The following is a 7,061-nucleotide window of genomic DNA, read 5'->3' on the forward strand; positions in this document are numbered from 1 at the left end:
GACAACTTTGAGAGTTTTAAGATTTCAAAAGATTAGAAATTTAGATCATATGTATAAAGATTGGATGAAGAAATGTGATTTTAAAAAAAAAAAATTGGATGTGATTTTAAGTGGTGAGTGTATTTTAGATGTTATTGAAGAAGAAGTTTTAAAGATGATTATAAAAAGGTTTTAGAAGAATTGGTTTTATATATGGATAGAAGTAGAGCTAATGTTATTATAGAGCTTTACACAAGGCAAACATATGAAGAATTTTTAGAGTTTTAAGAAGATTTGGAATAATTGATAGTCATGTGATATTGTAAGAAGCTATGGTATATAATAAGTGTAAAATTGTGGCTAAGAAGGTGTAGGCCATGACAATTCAATTGCCTCAAGACACCAAAGAATACATCAAACAAGCTATCATAGAATCAAAATTGAAGGAATTAAGAAAGATTGATAATAAATTTATCAAAAAGCCTTTAAGTAAGTTGAAGATTAGAAGAGGTGATTTTTTGACTAAAGTAAAAAGAGAGAAGTTTCTAAAGATGCTCTCCAAACATGATATGATTTTTGCCTTTGCACCTAAAAAAATTAATTTTATGGATCTTAATATAGTAGTATCTATCGTTATTTTTACCATTCCATATGTCTTTTGAAATTTAAAGGCTATTTTAATATCCAAGGCTTTGCTTCTCAAGTTGTTAGATTTATTAAAAGAAAAGATCAAGATGGGTATCTTTGAACCATCTATTGAACTTTATTCCAATCAATGGTTCACTATGCCAAAGAAATCTAAGACACTTAGATTCATTCAAGACATGTAATTGGTCAATAAGTCGACTATTAGGAATATGTGGTCTAGATCAGTGGTAGATGAAGTAGCAATTTTTTTTGTAGGATATACTATTTATTCTAATGGAGATTTATACTTGAATTATGATCAATCCTAATTAACAAAAGAGACTAAAGACTTAACTATTACGAAGATTCTTTTGGATTTGATACACATGTGTACTTTGTTATAAGGTGCAATTAATTTGGTGGCTCATATGTAAAATACAATGAACCAAATTTTGAAGGTGTTTGTACTAGAAAAGACCATAGCATTTTTAAATGATGTTCCAATCAAAGATTATAAGAAAGAAGCTAAGGATTTGACTTTGGAAGAAAATGAGTGTTATATATTTGTAAAAGAACATATTAAAGATGTAGAATGTATTTTGAAGAAACTTGAGGAGTTAAATTTCATGTTATTCATTAAAAAGTTTTTATTTAGATTTAAAAAAATTATGATGGTTGAGCATTTATGTAAAAGCTATAAAAAAAAACCAAATTCAGATAAGATAGATGCCATAGCAAAGATGAAGATATATAAGAATACTATCAAGGTAAGAAGATTTTTGGATGCTTGTGTATTTTATCATATATATATATTTTTTTATTATGCTCATATTACAAGGCCTTTGAATTGATTATTAAATTTTTTTTTTATGGAATGATGAACAAGGATTGGCTATAGATGGATTAAAGGTGGTTTTGAAATTATGACTAATGTGAAGATAAGTAGACTATAATTGAGGGAGATTAGTAATAGTGATAATTGATACAAGTCCTATAGTCATTGGATAGACTATTGGACAAGATGATAAAGAAGATAATTGGTTTGTAATTAGATTTGGAACAAGGATTCTCACTAAGAGGCAAAAAACTTATCCATAAGTGAAAAGAGAGATTTAAGATGCACTTATTGTATTGAAGAATAAGATGAATTGCTTAATAGGTATTCATGTAAGGTTAGAGACCAATTTCTTGCCTTTGTTTGGAATGATTTTTAATTATAATATACCGGATATTGCTATGCATAGATGAATTGCTTTCATTAAGTATCTAAATCCTATTTTGGTGTATGTCATGGAAAAAAAGAAGTCAATGGTGGATATGTTATTTAGAGTTACATGCTTAAGGGAGAAAAAAATACTTGTAAAAGAAGAAGATGGAGATTTGATCCAAGGCTTTGCATTTGCCATAAATAAAGAAGATCAAGATGATGAGGTTCTATTCTTTAAAATTGATTTGTATGAAAGGATGTTGAAAGACATTCGCTTGTATTTGAGTGCAATAAATAGGTAAGAGAATTAGCTATATAAGACCTTTAAGAATATTAGATATTAATCCTATAACTATCTTTTAAGTAATAGATTCTTGTAGAAATAGTTAAAAAAAAGAAATGGTGTGCCATTGAAAGTCGTGGATGATTTGGAGACCAAATACAAGGTATTAGGTGAGTTTCATGATACATTGATGGTTGAGCATAGAGAAATTTGGACTACCTATACTAAAATCAAAGAGTACTATTGATAAGAAGGCTTATATAAGGATGTAGACGAGTTTGTGAGCTCTTATAAAGAGTACCAATTGCAATCCAAGGTAAAATATAGAGATGGTTTATGTCCTATCTATCTACTTGCTATTCATTTTGAATAGATAATTGATTTGATTGTTGTACTAGTGGAGCTTTTGAGCAAGAAGTATTTAGTTTTGGCAAAAAATGAACTCTCCAATTATGTAGAAAAAAGAAAATTGAAGTCAAAGTCTATAAAGGTGGTGGATTGATTTATTTTAGAGGATATTATACATTGCTATGAGAGCATTGGAAGAATGAGAGCAAACCAAGGTGACCTTGATGCAACAAAGGCATATAATATCTTCATAAGATATAGAGTACAATTAAAATTGACCACATCATATAACTCCAAAGCTAATAGTAAGAATAAAAAAGAGTACCTTCCAATCATTTAAGCTTTGGTTAAGGCATATAGGAGTCAATCAAAGTTGTGGCTTAGTCTTTTGTCATTTGCTTTATAAATAAATATCACTAATCATAGTATAATTACTAGCTATATATTGATAGAATTGATGTTGGAACAAAAGCCCTTAATGCCTACAAAAAAATATATTCTTTTTTGATTGTTAATATTTTAAAAAAATATTATTAATAGGGAGAGATTGTTAGAGCTTTGAATTTGTAAATTTGAGAGATTATCTAAGAATCATTAAGTTGCTATAAAGATGCTTAAGGCAAAAAGGTTGAACAATAAAGAGAGGTTTGATAATACTAACTGATTGAGGCCTAAGCCACTTAAAGAAGATAATTGGATTTTGATTTATAATAATAGTTTGATGCACCAACATTCTATTCATCATGAATTTTTACAACATTATTTTTGGTTCTATGTGGTACTTAAAGTACATAATAATGTAACTTATTTTCTTTGAAAGTTAGATGAAATATTATTAAAGACTAAAATTATAAGAAAAAAAATTAAAGACTTCAAATAGCAAGATGGGATAAATTATATAGAGGATTTAGAGGATTTTGAATCTCAATATTTTGATCAATGGTTTAAAATTGACATGATTGTGATTGCTCATTTTACTTATTTCAGAAGAAACTTCCTAGCATAAACCCGTATAGGGGGATTCAAACACGGAGAATGACTAGTTGCTTAAGCATTCACGTTAGGATCACACAATCAATTACCTCCTGAATGTATCATCTCTATTTCTAATATTTGAATATACAAAGAAACTACAATCTCTTCCTTCACCTTATCGGTCTCTTTCTTACAGCAATTCAGTCATACCAATAACTATTATTTCCACCAATATATTCACCCTTATAATCTCCAATTGTAATACTGCGCCCTCATAGCTTTCAGCACACAATTACTCTCGTTCCAATCACTAGAATTCTTCATACAGAACTGCCATTCACATTACAGTGTTTCACACAAACACAGACTCATTCTCTTTGCTGAACTACAATCAGATTTCAGCATTCAATCTTTCTTCTTCTCAAATAATACCAATCACATTTCCATTCCATAATTCACTTCACAATATTCAGAAACTTTCAATCCTCTTATTCAAAAAAAATAACAAACAAAAGAAAAGAGGTAGCACCAAGCTTACCCCGGCTCACAACTCTCATAGTTTGGCATTTTCTTCCCCTCTCCCATCCTCCTTATACTACCTCAAGATACCAACTCCTATTCTACAGATGATAACTACTTTTCTTGACTATTCATCCATTCTACCTACTGAACCACCTTTTCAGCAGCTATCTATCCCTGTTTACACTATACACTAGGTATCTACATTCTGAAAATAACTACTTATTCTACATAGCCCCACTCATAATTGTATAGCGTCCTCACAAATACTCAATTGATACCTATCTAAAAATTATCTAAGAAAACTCTACAAAAATTACGATCCCTCTGGCCTATCTAATTAATCAATTGCCACAGTATCTATTATTGGTTCCACCGATTTCGGTTCCAACTGCAAATCTTCATCCTCCTCCAATCCTTCTATCGGCTCCTCCTTCAACTGAGCTGAAAGGTCTTCATTGTACTCACCCAGTTCACAGACTTGAGCTTCCAATTTCAAGATCTGAGCATCTCTCAATTCCAACTGGTGCTCAAAGTGACTCCTCTCTTCTAGAACTTTGAGAACTGGCAACGTTGATACTTGTGCTTGACCAATATTGACTAAATCCTCTGCCAATCTTGTCACCTTGGCATTCAAGGCCTCAATTTCAGCCCTTAACTACTCCGTTTCACATCTGTATTGGTCACTCAATACCAATTTCTCTTGCGCCAATAATTCAGTCTTTTCTCGTTCCATTACCAACTGATCCTTCGCTTTTTCCAATTCCAAAATTGAATGACTGTGAGCCCGGAATAGTTCTTGCCTGTGGGTCTTCACCATGCGTTCTCTTTCTTTGTCCCAAGCTTCCTGTTGTTCTCCAAATTTTCGCTCCAATAGTAGCTTGGATTCCGCATTCGCCTGGATGATCTGTTCTTGCTCTTCAATTCTTTGTGTCTGCTTTGATATCACCTTTTTGCTTGCCTCTAATTCCAATTTACCACTGCCCTCTACATCCAATGCTCGTACCATATAATGTATTTGTGAAATGTACTTCAATAAAGAATTTTTAAGATGTACGCCTTCCGACAATCGGCCCTGTGGAAATACTAACTGATTGATATCTAACAACGTCGGGACTTCATTCTCATCTTCCACCACCGAATAAATCGGATCCATTTTCGGTGCCACTAGACGACTGGATTATCCAATTTCATGTATTACCTCCGTTGTATTGACATTCTATGCCAACGAATTCCGTTCTCGCTGCGGAGGCACTGGCACTGATTCAGAACTTCCCTCTACTGGCGATGTTTGTCGCAATGTGTATGCGATCACAACATACACATAATTGAAACATAACAATGCTGTAAACTTTCCTATTTTGCGCTTGGCTCCCATTTTTGCATGAATACGGGTTGCTATATAAGTTGCCCAATTGAACACCATCCCTTCAAACATCCCAACCGCTGCAAACATTAAATGTCTTGACATATATGTGTTGTGTCAATACAATCCTAGACGCCTTAGCACGAAGCGCAACCATTCCATGAGCTCCGGTGTAATTGCCTGAGCTGTCCGCCAACCTTGGTTCTTCTCAAACGATGACATGCGACTTTTGAAATGACTTCCCAGTCAAAAGTCACTGGACTCCTCAACACCCACCGCAATCTCTCCAACTGGAAGAAACAGTACTTTTTTGAGGATCTTTTCATCAATACTGATAACGCACCCTTGTACTACGCTCGATCTATCTTGTGGGTCATAATTCGCGATGTATTCTTCCACTAATGCCACATTAATTGAAGGCAAACTATCTGACCTTCGTAAAAACTGAAACATTTGTACGTTTCAAAAATCTCGTATTTTCCTTGGCATCCAACAAATCTCTAGCTTCATAGGCTCCATATTAGTAACGATTACTACGGATGGTGGTCCTAAATTACGTTTAGCTTTCACATTTCGGCCACTTTCCTCTCTATCCGTAGCTCTCTTTACACTCTCCATCGCCATGATGCACACTCTTTCAAGCTCTAACCGTCAATACTACGCTCCAGTACTCCGAAACATCCGAAATTGTAACACCGAAAAGAAACAATAACAAAATGCGACAACTAAGAATGACCATAAATGGGTGCTCTACTCCTATTCTTTTATCTAGTAGTGATAACGACAATATGTTACCCCTACTGTCCGTTTCTCACTTCCGTCCCATCTGACACATTAGTAATTACTAACTATCCTTTCAGCCGCCTCTACACCCTAACGTACTTAATTAGGTCTATCCTAAGTACATTCGACGTGACCTCCTTTAGAAATTGAAAACCCATCTCGGATTTTACGTATGATATAACTGAAATCGGTTCTCGTTAATGCGGGTATTGAATCACTGATCCATGAAATCTTCCAATTGAATAGACCCATTGAAAAACCCTTCAATCACATGATATGGTCCATGCCAGCGAACTTGAAATTTGCCTAAAAAATGATTAAACCTGCTATCAAACAACAATACCAAATCATTGGGCATAAAATTCTTCGGACATAGTTTACTATCATAATAACTCTTCCGCCGTTTTTGAATTGCTTCCATGTTGAAGAAAGCTGTAGCCTGTATTTCATCCAATTTATCCAACTCTGCCAACCGATATTGAAGTGATTCCTTATCTCCAAGACGTTCATCCAACGCAATGTGCAAACTCTGAACTTCCAATTCAATGGGTAATATTGCTTCTTGCCCATACACCAATTGAAATGGTATGGAATTGGTAGTCACTTTATATGTAGTATGATACGCCCACAATGCCGCAAACAATTTAGTATTCCAATCCGTTCCCGCGCCCGAAATTGTTTTGCTTAAAATCTTACATAGAATACCATTGATCTTTTTCGTCTGCCCATTGGCCCGAGGATGATATGGTGTTGTTTTCCTGTGCTTGATTTTGTATGTGTTTATCAAGGCTGCTATGGTAGCATTTATAAAATGGGTGCCACGGTCGCTAACCAATTCCTTTGGACATCCAAATCGAGTAATAATATTCTCATATAGAAATGTGGCCACCGTACTGGCATTATCATTGTGGGTAGCAATAGCCTCCCCCCATTTGGTTATATAGTCCATGGCGACTAAAATATACCGCTTTTGT

This window comes from Physcomitrium patens, chromosome 7, assembly GCF_059467195.1.
Source record: "Physcomitrium patens ecotype Gransden chromosome 7, ASM5946719v1, whole genome shotgun sequence".
Lineage (NCBI taxonomy): Eukaryota > Viridiplantae > Streptophyta > Bryopsida > Funariales > Funariaceae > Physcomitrium > Physcomitrium patens.